Here is an 18,360-nt window from a genome sequence, read left to right as displayed (position 1 = left end):
AACTATTCATACTTGGATCTCTTCTGAACCTTGGAAGAGGAATGAAGGGATCAAGCTAGAAATGCTTTCTCATGCTGGACCAAATTGGGTTTGGATGGATATGTGACTATAATCCTCTCAATGCTTGATTTGGGAAATGCATGTGGTATAATCAGTGACCATACTTCATCTCTTCTCATGAGCAATTGACCAAGGAATTGGCTATTGATCAAGATTTGAGAGATTGAATTACAAGAAATTGTAATTCAATCACTTAAGATTGCCAAGGAGATCAATGAGTACATTGATTGAGGAAGAGATGTAAATGAGATTGATCCGGAGAATGCAACATCTCCTAAGCCCAATGAACTCCCCATTTTTGATCTTACCCATTCTCTTTAATTTATGTCATTTACATTTATGAGCAATTCCCCCATTACCATTTAAGATTCTGCAATTTACTTTCTGCCATTTACTTTCCCGCATTTAATTCTCTACAATTCTCAACTCAATTTCTGATTCGCTCAACTAGAACATTCCTCTAATTAAAGTTGCTTGATCAATCAATCCTTGTGGGATTCGACCTCACTCTATTGTAAGTTTTTACTTGACGACAAATTCGGTACACTTGCCGAAGGAAATTTCTTATGAGACAAGTTTTTCGTGCATCAAGTTTATGGCGCCGTTGTCGAGGATTGATTGTGCATCAACAATGATTAGATTGGGGGATAACTAGATTGAGCATTTTATTTTTGTTTGATTTAAATTTCTGTTTGAGTTATTTACTTCCTGTTTTAGTTAATTTCTTCCCTTCCCCCTACTTTTTTTTTGTTATTTACATTTCATCTCACTAACCCACTAACTGTTTGATATATTGCATCACTCATACTAACAGTAATTCTGACAGATATACTTTCTGCACCTATTCTCTTTGCTTGTACTTGTTGGTTGTATGACAAGGAGAAGAAGCAGGGCTTCAACTTCCTTTGATTCTGAACCTGAGAGAACCTTCCTTAGACTAAGGAGGTAGGCAAGAGACAAACGTGTAGTTGGTGCTGAAGAAGAGGAGGAACACTTTGAGGAACACTTTGAACCAAACATGGAAGAAAACATGAAAAACTATCATGAAGAAGAGGCTCACAACCATGGCGGAAGAGGTCGAACAAGTCATACTGGGGAGGATAGAAGAGTTTTAGGCTCTTATATCAATCCAAACCCAAGAAACTATGGAAGTAGCATTCAAAAGCCAACCATCCATGCCAACAATTTTGAACTGAAGCCACAGCTCATCACCCTTTTGCAGAACAACTGTTCGTTTGGAGGAAGTGTCCAAGAGGACCCAAATCAATATTTAACCACCTTCCTGAGAATATGTGACACAGTAAAGTCTAATGGTGTTCATCCTGACGCCTATAGACTGCTTTTATTTCCATTCTCACTCAGGGATAAGGCAGCCAAGTGGCTGAAATCTTTTCCAAGGGAAAGCTTGACAACTTGGGAAGACGTGGTGAACAAATTCTTAGCAAGATTTTACCCTCCTCAAAGAATCAATAGGCTGAGAGCTGAGGTCCAAACCTTCAGGCAACAAGATGGTGAGACTCTATATGAAGCATGGGAGAGGTTTAAAGACCTGACAAGGAGGTGTCCACCTGACATGTTCAACGAATGGGTGCAGCTGCACATTTTCTATGAAGGGCTCTCTTATGAGTCAAAGAAGGCCGTAGAGCATTCATCCAGAGGATCTTTGAATAAGAAGAAAACCATTGAGGAGGCTATAGATGTCATTAAAACAGTAGCAGAGAACGACTACTTCTATGCTTCCGAAAGAGGGAACACAAGAGGAGTAATGGAGCTAAACAATGTAGATGCTCTGTTGGCCCCAAAACAAGCTCATTACCCAGCAGCTGGCTGACCTCACCAAGAAGATGGAGAGGAACCAAGTAGAAGCAATCTCCACTTCATCAACAACCCAAGAAGGAGTGAATGAAGAAGCAGAGGGTAGTCAGGAGCAAGCCAACTACATTGGGAATTCACCTAGGTAGAACCATGATCCATACTCCAAGAATTACAACCCTGGATGGAGGAATCACCCAAACTTTGGGTGGGAAAATCAACAAGACCAAAGCCTTGATCAAACACACCCAAATCTAAACAATTTCACATCTAGACCATATCAACATCCCAATAACAACACCTCTCCACATTCATATCAAGGCCAGAACAACCCTCCTCAACCTGACCTATCATCATTTGACGAAAAAATCTCAAGGATTAAAAATCTACTTGAAGGAATATGCAAGGATATCCAGGACAGTAAAGCATTCAGAGAGGAAGTGCAGTCAAATATACAAAATCAGGATGCTGCCATCAAGAAGCTTGAGACACAAATTGGCTATTTATTCAAGCAAATTCCCAGCCACAACCTTCGCAGTAAAACTAACTCAACCAAAAGGGAGGAGTGTCAGGCTATCACCCTTCGGAGTGGGAAGGAACTGAAGGAAACCCCCCAGAAACCACAAGAAGAGCAGGACGAAGCTCAAGTTCCGACTTTGAGTTCACAAAAAGGGGAAGGAGTGCTGAAACCAGAAATCCCAAGAGTCCCATACCCTCAGCAACTAAAGAAGAAGGGAGATGACAATCAGTTTTTAAGATTTTTGGAAATCTTCAAGAAGCTGCAAATCAACATACCCTTTGCTGAAGCGATAGAACAAATGCCACTCTACACCAAGTTCTTGAAGGAGCTCATGACTAAGAAAAGAAGTTGGAAGAACAACGAGACTGTGATACTAACAAAAGAGTGTAGTGCTATCATTCAGCACAAATTGCCCCAGAAATTGAAGGATCCTGGGAGTTTTCATATCCCTTGCATTATAGGAGAAATCACAGTGGAGAAAGCCCTTTGTGACTTAGGAGCCAGCATCAACTTGATGTCAGTAGCTATGATGAGGAAGATGAAGATAGAGGAGGCTAAACCAACAAAAATGGCCCTACAGTTGGCAGACAGATCGTTCAAGTTCCCGCATGGCGTCATAGAAGATTTGCTGGTGAAAGTGGGAGATTTTATCTTCCCAGCAAACTTTGTAGTGCTGGACATGCAGGAGGAAGCCAAGGCTTCCATCATCCTGGGAAGGTCGTTCATGGCCACTGCTGGAGCTGTCATTGATGTCCAAAAAGGTGATCTTACCTTAAGACTACACAATGAAAAGATGACATTCAATGTGTTCAAGGCCATGAGTTACCCACCAGAACAATTGGGGGAATCCATGAGGTTAGATGTACTTGAGGAGGAAGTGCAAGAGAATTTTGAAGAAGAAGAACCTGAAGAACCTGAGAGATTGGTAGATGAGGAATCTGAATCAAGTGAAGAGGTTGCAACAGCAGAGATTCATATACAAGGTGCACCAAAAGAAGAAAACAAAAAGTCAGAAGCACCCAAACTTGAACTTAAAGCACTACCACCCACTCTCAAATATGCATACTTAGGAGAACATGAAAGTTACCCAGTGATCATAAGTTCATGCCTCAGCCAAGATCAAGAGGAAGAATTGCTCAAGGTACTGCGACAACACAAAGATGCCATTGGTTGGACTCTTGCTGACCTAAAGGGGATAAGTTCAGCCATATGCATGCACAAGATACTGCTGGAAGATGATGCCAAACCATCCATTCAATCCCAAAGGAGGTTGAACCCTATCATGAAGGAAGTAGTACAGAAAGAAGTTATGAAGTTATGGTAGGGAGGGGTGATCTACCCAATCTCAGATAGCCCGTGGGTTAGCCCCGTGCATGTTGTCCCAAAAAAGGGAGGAATCACCGTGGTTCCCAATGAGAAGAATGAATTAATTCCTACAAGGACAGTCACAGGATGGCGGATGTGTATAGACTACAGGAAGCTCAATGAGGCTACACGAAAAGATCATTTCCCCCTTCCATTCATGAATCAGATGTTGGAAAGACTTGCAGGGCACGCATATTATTGTTTTCTCGACGGTTATTCAGGATATAACCAAATAGTGGTTGATCCCAGAGATCAAGAGAAAACCTCATTCACTTGCCCATATGGAGTGTTTGCCTACAGGCGCATGCCATTTGGGTTATGTAATCCACCTGCAACTTTCCAACGCTGCATGCTTTCTATCTTTTCAGATATGATAGAAAAGTTCATTGAAGTTTTTATGGATGATTTCTCGGTATTCAGAGATTCCTTCCCTAGTTGTCTACATCACCTCGCCTTGGTATTGAAAAGATGCCAAGAGACCAATTTGGTCTTGAACTGGGAGAAATGCCACTTTATGGTGACAGGAGGAATAGTCCTGGGTCACAAGGTTTCTAACCAAGGCATTGAGGTTGACAGAGCTAAAGTAGAACTCATTGAAAAACTACCTCCACCCAGTGATGTCAGGGCAATTAGGAGTTTTTTGGGGCATGCTGGTTTTTACAGAAGATTTATTAAAGATTTTTCAAAGATAGCCAAGCCCTTAAGCAATCTCCTTATATCTGATACACCATTCATCTTTGAAGAAACATGCATGTTAGCCTTTGAAAATCTGAAAATGAGGTTGTCCTCTGCTCCTATTATTTTCCCACCTGATTGGAATTTACCATTTGAATTGATGTGTGATGCATCTGATTTTGCAGTTGGGGCAGTGTTAGGACAGAGGAAAGACAACTTAGTCCATGTGATATACTATGCTAGCAAAGTTCTTAATGATACTCAAAGAAATTATACCACTACTGAAAAAGAGTTACTAGCAATAGTTTTTGCATTTGACAAGTTTAGATCATACCTCATTGGTGCTAAAGTGATTGTTTTTACAGATCACACAGCACTTAAATATTTGTTTGCCAAGCAAGAATCAAAACCAAGACTAATAAGATGGATCTTATTGTTGCAGGAATTCAATATTGAAATTAGAGACAAGAAGGGAGTGGAAAACAAGGTAGCAGATCACCTATCCAGGATCCCTCATGATAAAGGTGGAGCACATGATACAAGTGTGAACGAGCTCTTCCCGGATGAGCAGTTGATGACAATTCACAAAGCACCATGGTTCGCAGACATTGCCAACTTCAAGGCATCTGGAGCATTACCTCCAGAGATAAATAAACATAAAAAAAAGAAGCTCATGAATAATGCAAAATACTTTGTCTGGGATGAGCCATATCTCTTCAAGAAGTGTTCAAATGGAATCCTTAGAAGATGTGTTTCAGAAGAGGAAGGACGAGAGGTCCTATGGAACTGCCATGGCTCATGTTATGGAGGACACTTTGGAGGAGACAGAACTGCAGCAAAAGTGTTACAAAGTGGATTCTTTTGGCCCACCCTTTTCAAAGATGCAAAAGAACTGGTAAGGAGCTGCAATGAATGCCAAAGATCTGGAAACTTGCCCAAAAGAAATGAGATGCCACAAAATTTCATCTTGGAACTGGAACTGTTTGATGTGTGGGGAATTGATTTCATGGGACCATTCCCAACCTCATATGCAAACAATTACATTTTGGTGGCAGTAGATTACGTCTCCAAGTAGGTAGAGGCTATTGCAACCCCAACAAATGATAACAAAGTTGTCATGAACTTCCTCAGGAAGAATATCTTTAGCCGGTTTGGAGTCCCACGAGCACTCATCAGTGATGGAGGGAGCCATTTTTGTAACAAACCACTAGAAGCTCTTCTCCTACGATATGGGGTAAAACATAAGGTAGCTATACCATATCATCCCCAAACAAGTGGACAAACTGAGATATCCAATAGAGAGCTAAAGAGGATTCTGGAAAAGTCTGTGGGTGCATCAAGAAAGGATTGGTCGAATAAGCTGGATGATGCTCTTTGGGCATACAGAACAGCATTCAAAACACCACTTGGGATGTCCCCTTATCAACTGGTTTATGGGAAAGCTTGTCACTTACCACTGGAGCTGGAACACAGGGCTCTCTGGGCTATCAAGATACTAAACTTTGACAGCATTGCTGCTGGTGCAAAGAGGATCTTGCAACTGCAAGAGATGGAGGAATTCAGGTCACAAGCCTATGAAAATACCAAGATGTATAAAGAGAAGGCAAAGAGAAGACATGACCTACATCTTGCACCTAGGAGTTTCGAAAAGGGGCAACGAGTACTCCTCTACAATTCTAAATTGAGACTATTCCCAGGAAAACTCAAATCAAGGTGGTCCGGACCTTTTCTTGTCACAAAAGTTTCGCCTTATGGACATATCAAAATCATGGATGAAGGCTCTGAAAGGACTTTTACAGTGAATGGACAAAGACTCAAGCATTATCTGGGCAACTTGGGGGAAAACCCCAGAGTAAATTACCACCTCAAGTAAAGGAGGAACCGTCGAGCTAGCGATGATAAAAGAGCGCTCTGTTGGGAGGCAACCCAACCTCAGGTATTTTCCTTTTCATCTATATTTCAATAAGGATCACAAGTTGTTTCCCCTTGTATTGCGAGGAGCTAAGTTTGGTGTTCCACACCAAAACAAGTCAAGAGTGAAAGTGTGATTCTAAGTTTGGTGTTCCACCAAAGACATTAGAATTACACCCCACTCCCAAAACACATTGCTAGCTCCAACCAATCAAGGGAAAGCACTTAGATGTAGTTAGACTTTAGTAATAATTGTCATATTAACAACAAGATATGAGGCTCTCTGCATATATGCAATGTTTTATACTGGGCAAGGAACTAAGTTTGGTGTTCGCACACCAAAGTAAGTTCAACAGCCACAAGCACACACACAAGCTAACTATGTCTCAAGTACTTTGGGAACAAGCAACTTCCAATAACTTTACAGGAATCTTATGAGGAAATAGTGCATCTTTACCCAAGGAAGTGAAGTAGCAACTATTAGGATGATGACAAAGAAAGAGAGCAACTAGAAATCATCATCCGAAGGTTGTATTGTCACTTAATTCCATTATACTCAGAATTGTTGAAAATTGGAAGTCCGAATGCACTTTTGATTAATAGATACTCGTAGTTGGAACCTTTTTCAATTCTGTCTTTTAAGTTTTTGGTGTTGAAGAAGGTCTCTGTGTGCTAGTCTTTATGTTAGTACACCATCTCCTTACTTAATTGTATGTTTGTCCCTTTAAATCAAATGAAAAAGAGAATGAGTGTGTTTTAAAAAGACCAGAGTGGAGTTCATAATATGGAAGTGTATTCATGAGTTTTTGGTGTGATCATAAGTTAGCTAAGTTGGTTCAACCACAAGGTGGGAGGACAACTATCTGTCATGAATACTATGCTTGAGACACACCCCATGAGACTAGCTAAATAAGAAGATCCTAATAAGAAAAAGGGAAAGAACAATCAAAGTTGAGGAATAAAAGAAAAAGACTAAGCAATAAGGCTAGGCACCAATGGTTTTAAATCTTGAAGCATGTGTCTGTGGTGTTCCTGTGTGAGGGATCTACTTGGATGAATAAGCTCTTAGGGGTGCCTTATCACTTGGTAACTTGGGTTAACTAACTTGGGATTATCAGCTGAAAGTCCACTATCAAGAGTAACCCTCACCACAGAACATTTAGTAACCCAAAGAGGTGCTGGACACCAAGGCCTCAAGAAAAGAAAAAGAATAAACTATATGCCTGTGGTGTGCATGTATGGGGGAGAGACTTGAGCAAGTAAGTCCTTAGGGGTGCTTCAACACCTAGCACCTTGAACCAACTGGTTCGAGAGTGTTGGTTGAAAGCTTATTTTAAAGAGTTGCCCCTTTACAGAACACTTAGCCTAAGAACACAAATAAGCCCTGAAATAACAACAAAATGATCAATAAATAAAAGTTTCATGGGATGCAATCACAGTGAGTATTCTAGGATATGATAAAGGTCTGAAAGCCAGGAATGAACCTAAGTTGCTATGCATGAAACTACCATAAAACCAGGGACATGACTTCCACAAGAATGACTCATTTCTCTTGGTATCACATTCATAATTCTCTTGTTCCAGTACTTGCTTAGGGACAAGCAAGCTTTAAGTTTGGTATTGTGATGCCAGGGCATTTTGGCCAGTTTCACTGACCTTTTCTTTACTGTTTTTAGGGTAGTTTCATGCATTTTCTTAGGAAATAAGCTAGTTTTGGGTAGATATTCACTTACACCTTGATTCAAGCATACATTGTGCATTTTACATGATTTCATGATGATTTTGCATGAGTTTAGTGACAAATTGTATTCTGCATTACCCATGACTTGGACTAGAACTTTGATGCACTTTATTGCCTGATTTCAGGACCAAAGGAAGCAAGGAATGGGAGGTAACTTGCAAAGTTAATGAGAAAAGTGACTGCCAATGACGCTCTCGAAGCCATCATTACCCACGTTAAGAGTCACGTTAACTAAGTTAACGTGAACTCTAATGTGAAGAAGGGAATTTGAGCCAACGTTAGTGACACATAACATTATCACTAACGTTGGCCAATGCTCATAAGTGGTCACGTTAGAGTCCACGTTAACTTAGTTAACGTGGCCTCTAACGTTAAAAGGGGGAAATGAAGCAAACGTTAGTGACATTCAACATTGTCACTAACATTGGCCTAAGTGCACAATGCCACGTTAACTCCCACGTTAACTTGGTTAACGTGGAAGCTAACGTGAAGAGGCAAGAGTAGTCGACAACGTTAGTGATACCCAACATTGTCACTAACGTTGGAAGCAACCACACAACCCCAAGGAGCCACGTTAACTTCCACGTTAACTTAGTTAACGTGGAGGCTAACGTAAGAGAAGAAGGTGATGGCCAACGTTAGTGACACTCAACATTGTCACTAACGTTGGAAGGAGCCACACAAGCCACTATGAGCTACGTTAACTCCCACGTTAACTTAGTTAACGTGGAAGCTAACGTGGATGAGTGAATGATGAGCCAACGTTAGTGACACTCAACATTGTCACTAACGTTGGGGATAGCTAAGCATGGCCACATTATAAGCCACGTTAACCTAGTTAACGTGGACTCTAACATGAGACATGGGGGCACATTGGAACGTTAGTGACAATGTTGAATGTCACTAACGTTCTCGAAGGATGGCAAGCCCACGTTAAAGAGCCACGTTAACTAAGTTAACGTGGGCTCTAACGTAGGAGCAATGGGGGCTTTTCAACGTTATTGGGAAAGTTAAGTCCCAATAACGTGTGCAAAGGACCTAGAGGCAACGTTGGTGGCAACGTTTGTGCCACTAACGTTGAGGTTAACGTGGCTTTACTTAGGAATGTTAGTGAGAAAGTTGAATGTCACTAACGTTCTCGAACTCATATTTTCACTAAACGTTAACAACCCTAACGTCCTGAGCTAAAATCTTTGCCCACTTCACACTTTCTCTCTGCAAGTAAAGCCAAGCCCAAATGAAGAAGAGAACTGCTTCAAACTCAAGATCCAAAGGCCCAAGACTTGAAGAGCCAACTAGAAGATGAGAAGAGTAGTATATATAGGAGTAGCTTTGAATTATTTAAGGGAGTTCCTGGGAGTTGGAAAATAGCATAGAACTACTCCCTGTATTTTAATTTCTCTGCTCTTCTAGTTTTCATCATGTATTCTCCATCTTTGTTTTCATTTTCCAGAGCTATGAACAACTAAACCCCTTTCATTGGGTTAGGGAGCTCTGTTATAATTTGATGGATCAATACTAGTGTTCATTATTCTTCTTCTATCTTTTCTCTTGATTTTACTTGAAAGCTTTCGATCTTCATCCAATTGGGTAGTTATCTTGGAAAAGAAACTATTCATACTTAGATCTCTTCTGAACCTTGGAAGAGGAATGAAGGGATCAAGCTAGAAATGCTTTCTCATGTTGGACCAAATTAGGTTTGGATGGATATGTGACTATAATCCTCTCAATGCTTGATTTGGGAAATGCATGTGGTATAATCAGTGACCATACTTCATCTCTTCTCATGAGCAATTGACCAAGGAATTGGCTATTGATCAAGATTTGAAAGATTGAATTACAAGAAATTGTAATTCAATCCCTTAAGATTGCCAAGGAGATCAATGAGTGCATTGATTAAGGAAGAGATGTAAATGAGATTGATCCGGAGAATGCAACATCTCATAAGCCCAATGAACTTCCCATTTCTGATCTTACCCATTCTCTTTAATTTCTGTCATTTACATTTATGAGCAATTCCCCCATTCCCATTTAAGATTCTGCAATTTACTTTCTGCCATTTACTTTCCCGCATTTAATTCTCTGCAATTTTCAACTCAATTTCTGATTCGCTCAACTAGAACATTCCTCTAATTAAAGTTGCTTGATCAATCAATCCTTGTGGGATTCGACCTCACTCTTTTGTGAGTTTTTACTTGACGACAAATTCGGTACACTTGCCGAAGAAAATTTGTTATGAGACAAGTTTTCCGTGCATCAAGGTGTATGCTTTCTATATTCTCTGACATGGTGGAAAAATTTTTAGAAGTCTTCATGGACGATTTTTCTGTCTTTGGCAATTCATTTGATACTTGCTTGCATCATTTAACTCTTGTATTGAAAAGATTCTAAGAAACTAATCTTGTTTTAAATTGGGAGAAATGCCATTTTATGGTCCCTGAAGGGATAGTTCTTGGGCATAAAGTTTCAAGCAAAGGTATAGAAGTTGATAAGGCAAAAATAGAGATCATAGAAAAGCTTCCTATACCTGTTAATGTCAAAGAAGTGAGAAGTTTCCTTGGACATGGTGGTTTTTACAGGAGATTCATCAAAGATTTTTCAAAAATAGCCAAACCACTGAGCAATCTGCTAGTGATTGACAATCCTTTTATCTTTGATGATAATTGCAAGCATGCATTTGAAACTTTGAAAAGAAAACTCACTACAACACCAATCATCACACCCCCAGATTGGGAATTACCTTTTGAACTTATGTGTGATGCAAGTGACCTTGCAATTGGTACTGTACTGGGGCAAATGAAAGACAAGCTGCATCATGTTATATACTATGCCAGCAAGGTGCTGAATGAAGCATAGAAAAACTATACCACCACTGAGAAAGAGCTCTTGGCAATTATATATGCATTTGATAAATTTAGAAAATACTTGATCGGTTCCAAAGTTATAGTATATACTGATCATGCTGCTCTCAAGTATCTCATATCTAAACAGGATTCAAAGCCAAGGCTTATTAGGTGGGTGTTGCTGCTACAAGAATTTGATATTGAAGTGAGAGATAGAAAAGGGACTGAGAACCAAGTGGCAGACCATTTTTCATGACTATCACCAGAAGCTAGGCAAGATACACCACAACCAGTGAATGAAAAATTACCAGATGAATATCTTCTCCAAATCCAGTAGCCACCTTGGTTTGCTGACATTACAAACTATAAGGTAGGAAGAAAGATCCCTCAAGAGTTCACCAAGTAACAAGTGAAGAAGCTGTGTAATGAAGCCAAAAAATTCTTGTGGGACGAGCCATTCTTGTTCAAGAGGTGTCCAGATGGGATGATCAGAAGATGCATTCCTGAAAATGAGATGAGAGACATATTGTTGCACTGTCATGGTTCAGCCTATGGTGGACATTTTGGGCCAGAAAAAATAGCAGCTAAAGTGCTTCAAAGTGGATTCTATTGGCCGACTATATTCAAAGATGCCAGAGAGTTTGTGCACCAATGCAATGAATGTCAAAGAGCTAGAGGGTTGACAAAGAAGAATGAAATGCCTCCAAACTTCATTTTGGAAGTAGAACTGTTTGAACTCTGGGGCATAGATTTCATGGGCCCCTTTCCTCCATCCTATTCCTTCAAATACATTCTGGTGGCAGTAGAATATGTCTCCAAATGGGTAAAAGCCATAGCAACAACTACCTGTGATGCACCAATTGTTCTTCAATTTCTTAAGAGACATATTTTCACTAGATATGGGGTACCTAAAGGCCTAATTAGTGATGGTGGCAGCCACTTTTGCAACAGACAGATGGAAAAGCTGCTTCACAAATATGGAGTGATTCATAAAGTAGCCACACCATATCATCCTCACACTAATGGCCAGGCTGAATTGGCAAACAGAGAACTGAAAAAAATTCTAGAGAAGATAGTGGGGATCACAAGGAAAGACTGGGCAAAAAAATTGGATGATGATCTGTGGGCATACAGAACAGCATTCAAAACTCCAATTGGGAAGTCACCATTTCAACTAATCTATGGCAAATCTTGTTCACTTTCTTGTGGAGTTAGAACATAAAGCTTACTGGGCCACTAAGCTCCTCAATCTTGACCCTCGAGTAGCAGGAGAGAAAAGGCTATTGAAACTCAATGAGCTAGAGAAATTCATATTAGAAGCTTATGAGAATGCAAAGATATACAAGGAGAGAGCTAAGAAGTGGCATGACAAGAAAATCTTGAAAAGAGAGTTCAAAGCAAGACAGCAAGTGCTCCTATATAATTCCAGGCTCAAGATTTTTCCTGGCAAACTCAAGTCCAAATGGACTGGCCCTTATCTGATAACCAATGTTTTCCCACATGGAAGCCTTGAACTTTTGAATGAAGCAACAAAGGACATAATCACAGCAAATGGTCAGAGAGCTAAGCATTATCTGGGAGGATCTTGGAACAAAGAAGAGAGTGTTCAGGAGTTTGGATGAACAAATAATGGAAGACATCAAGCTAATGACGATAAACAAGCGCTTGTTGGGAGGCAACCCAACCAAAGGTAGTTTTCTTTTCCTAGCTATTTCAATAAAAGGGTTAAGTAGATTTATCTATATTATAAGGAGCTAAGTTTGGTGTTGCACACCAAAACAATTTAAGGGTGAATGAAGGGTGCTAAGTTTGGTGTTCCACCAAAAATTTCATTTAAAAACACATTTCAACCCAGTGCATAAATGGTTATTATCTCCAAACAATCAGGGAAACTACTCAACCATTGTCTGTTTTCTAGTTTTTTATTTTTACTCCCTTCAGTAAAGGCACAATGTTTCATATATGGTTGATCTGTTGCATAAGAGGTATTAGCAAGGGACTAAGTTTGGTGTTCACACACCATAGTAAGTTCAAAAGCCTACAAACATTCATGCATATTGACCATTTTTCAAGTGCTTGGGAGACAAGCAACTTTCACTGCCAGTGCATAAAACTATTTAACTTTTTGGTAGGACTATACATCATCATCAAGAAAAGCATAAAAGCTGAAAAGGAGGATGAAAGACTAAGCAAGAGGATACCAAATGTAACAACCCGGATTTTCGAGTACATGAGATCTTTTCTGAAAGTACGGATTTTTCCGGAAGATCAGTAAAGGGAACACCTCTGTTATATCATCAAGCATCTCAATCCTCATTATCATTATGTCATCCTTAAGTTAGAACCTCCTCTGAGGCAAGCTCGATAATGGAATCGTGAAGAACCTTGTTTTTGAACCGTATCGGTTGGCAGTTTTGATTCTGATTTTCGTAAATAGTGTCTATTTGATGAACTGAACTCGATTTACGAGAGGAGAGAGATAATAGTATAATATTATCATTATATTAGTATTAGAAAATGCTTGAATGACATTATAAGGTTACCTGGTCTGTTTTTGTTAAAAACAGAAAATCGGTTTAACCGGGTTTACGGTTTACTGGTGCAGCTTAGCACCAGCACTCTCTGATGAATTTAGCAATGCTAAGGCCTCATTATACATGTTCTATTCTCATAATAAATATGTTACTAGTGTCATTTATGCTAGTAGCTCAGAAAATAATTTTTATACATGTTTTTACAAGTGTTCCGATACACCTAGTTTTAGTAGTTGTACACCAGAGATATTTTAATATTATTTTAATCCACCTCCAAGCCAACCAATCACAACTCACCTTACACCCCCAAGAACTCCAAGTCTGTCTCATTTCATCATTTTGGACGAAAATAACAAGAGAGAAAAGAGAGAAACTTTCATGAACACTTAATCTTCAAAGCTTGATTTCTTCTGAACTAAAACTCAAATCAAAACTTCGATTTCACCAAAATGATCCTCTCTTCTTCCTCTGCATAACCATGTAACTTATCAAGGATGGAAATAAGGTGATTTGGCTGTCTCCCTCCCATTTCAATTTGGTTTTCAAGGAAAACCATGCAAAACATGTGTTTTCTTGATGTTCTTCCTTAGGAATCATGCTTAACTTTACTTGAGGTCCAAGAAACGTGAATCTACAGCAAGTCTAAGGTGAGATATCTCTTCCTAACATACTGAGTGAGTTTTGGTCAGTTGAGAGTTTTGGATTTAAAGTTGTTCTTGATGTGATTTAGGAGGAAAAAGTGCTTAAGGACCACCTGAAAGTTTAACCGAATTAGGAGCAGCAAAACCAGGTAGGGATTGACGAATTTAATCTTGATTTATTGTGTTTGAGTTGTGTGATTATGATATGGTTTGGCTGTGCTTGAAATTGATTGTTTGTATGAGTAATTCTTGTTGAAATTTTGGTGAAAATTTGATGAAATTTGATGAAATTCAAGCTATGAATGTGTGTTCTTGGAGCAGCTGGTAAATGAAACCCTAGGCCCTAAATTGGGGTTCAATTTGTGTTAAAATCATGTAGAAAAGATGAGGTTTTAGTGGCTGGGAATTTATTTTGAATTTTGGTAAAAATCGGTTGCTGAAAAGACTGAAAAAAGGGTAAAAACAGAGAAAGAATTTGAAGAATATACGAAGAACATGAAGAACACTTTAAGTGTGGTGAAGAATAATGAAGAACACCTTTTTGATCCATAAAAGGGAAAGGAAGTAAATATTTTGGTGTTTGAGGGGTTATTTTGTAATTTCTGAAAGTTAGGATGGTTAAAGTAGAAATATTAAAAGTTACTGAGGTAAAAAGTTAATTTTAAAGGTTAAAAGGTAAAGGCAAGGTAATTTTCGAAAATTTAGTATTAAAATAATAAAAAATAATAAAATATTAAATAATAATATTTAATTAAAAATAATATTTTAATAAAAATAATAAAATAATGCGAAAAAGGCAGTTTTCTGTAAAAGCTTTAGAAAGCCAACTTTAAGTGCAGAATCTCATAATTATCTTCATAAAACACTTAGGGAGTGGTAATAACATAATAGTGAGGCAAAGATAAAGAAAAGATAAAAACCAAAGAAAAAGTCTGTAAAATTTTAATGACAGAAAAACAGATAGAGACTAGTGAACGAACTAGGGCAACTTAGTTAGTACTTGAGTTGCGACTAGGGTTAGGTGTTATATGAAAATTTAAACTGTTTCAGTATAGACTTAATGAACCTATACCTGGGACAGGCTAACTATTCATACCAAAATTTACATAAGCTTTAAATACACATGTTAAACAGAGAAATCAGTGCAGAATAAAGTAACACAGAGCATAGAGTAACCAGAGTAAAGTAAAGAGATACAAAGAGAAAAGAATAATATGATAAAGAGAAATGGTTTGAGCCAGGATATTGTAAAAGTGAAAGATGTAAAGTTTGTACAGTATGATTGAACAGAGAAAGAAAGAGGTACTGCATAAGAATGTGAAAATGATGATGAATAATGAGAATGATGATGAATTATGATAATGAGAATGATTATGTAATGATCTGCTGCATGAAGGCAGTAAGATAGATAGTGGTACGACCACAGAACGTTTTCCAGTGTTACACAGCTATTGAGAGCTGTACCTGCAACTGATAACCTGGGATCACTTGCAGAGGATATTAATTCATACACGGCTAGAATGCCGCACCTGTAAGGCAAGGATTGCTTATAGAGAATATGATTTCATACACGGCTGGAATGCTGCCACCTTTAAGGCAGAGTTTGCTTACAGAGGATATGACGCATACGTCGGTTAGTGAGAACTGTACCTATGCTGACTGGAAAACCATACCCGTTTCAGCTGCTTTGGGTTACGTCGGGAGCGGGTAGAAACTGACAGATGAGCTCATTACCTGCGCTAGGGCTAGACATGCATCATACTTGGTTGCACATTTCCTTTGTTATGATTGTGGTATGAATGTATGCTTTCCTTGTTTGTAATCCATTCTCTGCGTTTGTGTTATTTTCTTGTATTCTTCTGTTTGTGTTTTGCTATCTGTTTTCTCTATCTTCTCTACTTATCTGTGTTTTCTAATTACTGCTTCTTTGTATTCTGCTAATAGTCTGCTAAACAACATAGAATTAATGAACGTAACTAATAACCCCGACCCTACTAAGAACTCCCCAGTTCTTACCCCTTCCCCCTTCAGATGGAAGTAAGAGTACCTTACCATAGTTCGCTGATGACCGTTCGCAAGAAGAGGATTCTGCTCTAGATAGTCTTCTGAGTCTAGGGTGAATATCATTCTCTAATTATATGTATATACTGTGATACCAACCAACGTCTGCACCCCATTCGTATGCGCACTTTAACCTAAATCCTGTGTACGAGATTCCTATTGTGTGGCTACTTCATGAGGTACCAGAGAGACGTCCTGTGGAAAAGTCTGATCGTACAGAAGAGTAGCAGATGATGTTCTATCTTTTGATGACGTTCCACCTGACTTGAGTTTTGAAGACCTAGAACGTACTTTCCTTCGCTTTAGTAGTTTAGAGGGACTAGGTGAGTATAGAGTCTAGGCTAGCCTAGATGCCAGCTTAGGGACCTCTTGAACAGGTTAGGACCTGGGATGTTGTATGTATATACATGTATATAGATATTATTTAGCTATATCTAGGGGTGTTCTAACTAACAGTCTATATTCTAATATAGGCTTTAACACCGAATGTTGTCAACTACTTGTGATGTATTTATGTGTGGTTGTTTATAACTGTTTTATCTGTTATTATTTGTGAATTGATTATAATTGGACATGAATGAGAGTTCGTCCAGTTGCTAGGAAAGGTCTTCCTAGAATGAGAGTAGCACTCTTGTGCTCTTCCATTTCCAGCACCACAAAGTCAGTGGGAAAGGTGAATGGCCCAACCCTGACGATCATGTCTTCAATCACGCCTGATGGGTATTTAATGGAGCCATCAGCAAGTTGGAGACATATCACCAAGCTTTCTGATAGTGGATGCAGGTATTAGATTGATGCTTGCCCCAAGATTCACATAAAGCTGTCTTGGTGCAATTACCCTCTAATGTGCACGGTATCAGAAAGCTCCCGGGATCCTTAAGCTTTTCTGGGAAGCTTTTCAGAATGACTGCACTACATTCTTCAGTGAGGAGAACTCTTTCAGTTTCTCTCCAATCCTTCTTATGACTCAAGATCTCTTTCATGAACTTGGCATAAGAGGGTATTTTCTCAAGTGCCTCTGCAAATGGAATCTTTATTTCAAGAGTCCTGAGATAGTCTGCAAAGCGAGCAAATTGCTTATCCTGCTCCTCTTGGTGGAGTTTTTGAGGATAAGGCATCTTGGCTTTGTATTCCTCAACCTTAGTTCCTGCAGGTTTATTTCCTACAGAGGTTGTTGGAGAAGCCTTTTTAGAGGGGATGTTATCAATACTTGTGTGTGTCTGATCCCTCACTGGCATTTGAATGCCAGAGTTAGAAGCTGGAGTGGCGTTGGACGCCAACTCCTTACTTGTTCCTGGCATTTGAACGCCAGAACTGAGCTTCAATTGGGGGTTTGATGCCAAATCCCTGCCTATTTCTGGCGTTTGAACGCCAGAGTTATTCCTCTCTGGGCTCTTACTGTCCTCAGAGGGATTTTGAATAGCAGTTTGTTCACTTCTTGGCTTCCTGTTGCCTTGAAGTGAGGTATTTAATGTTTTCCCACTTCTTAATTGAACTGCTTGGCACTCTTCTGTTATTTGTTTTGATAACTGCTATTCTGTTTGCTTCAACTGTACTTCCATATATAGATTAGCCATTCTTGTGTCTTGTAGTATCTCCTTGAATTCGGCCAACTGTTTTGTTAGAAAGTCCAATTGCTGATTGAATTCAGTAATTTGTTCTGCAGGACTGAGTTCAGCAGTTACTGTTTTAGCCTCTTCTTTCCTGGAAGATTCACTGCTTAGGTATAGATGCTGATTACTGGCAACTGTATCAATAAGCTCTTGAGCCTCTTCAATTGTCTTTCTCATGTGTATAGATCCACCAGCTGAGTGGTCTAGAGAAATCTGAGCTTTCTCTGTAAGCCCGTAATAGAAGATGTCTAACTGCACCCATTCTGAAAACATTTCAGAGGGGCATTTTCTTAGCATCTCTCTGTATCTCTTCCAGGCATCATAAAGAGATTCATTATCTCCTTGTTTAAAGCCTTGGATATCTAGCCTTAGCTGTGTCATCCGTTTTGGAGGGAAGTATTGATTCAGAAATTTTTCTGACAGCTGTTTCCATGTCCTTATGCTAGCCTTAGGTTGGTTATTTAACCACCTCTTAGCTTGGTCTTTTACAGCAAATGAAAATAGTAATAATCTGTAGACATCCTGATCTACTTCCTTATCATGTACTGTGTCATCAATTTGTAAAAATTGTGCCAGAAACTCTG

The 18,360-nt window shown here is 39.2% G+C and overlaps 1 non-coding gene and 1 pseudogene across 1 annotated transcript; one reads left to right on the top strand and one right to left on the bottom strand.

Moving 5' to 3' along the window:
- Positions 1–1,531: 1,531 nt before the first annotated feature.
- Positions 1,532–1,635, bottom strand: LOC112731550 (small nucleolar RNA R71). Its single transcript, XR_003167323.1, has one exon. It is a non-coding gene; the product is annotated as a small nucleolar RNA R71 (small nucleolar RNA).
- Positions 1,636–5,438: 3,803 nt separating this feature from the next.
- Positions 5,439–18,360, top strand: part of LOC140176738 (uncharacterized) — a 59,116-nt pseudogene continuing 46,194 nt past the window's right edge.

Source organism: Arachis hypogaea, chromosome 12, assembly GCF_003086295.3.
Source record: "Arachis hypogaea cultivar Tifrunner chromosome 12, arahy.Tifrunner.gnm2.J5K5, whole genome shotgun sequence".
NCBI classification, from domain to species: domain Eukaryota; kingdom Viridiplantae; phylum Streptophyta; class Magnoliopsida; order Fabales; family Fabaceae; genus Arachis; species Arachis hypogaea.
This window is presented reverse-complemented; position numbering and strand designations above follow the sequence as displayed.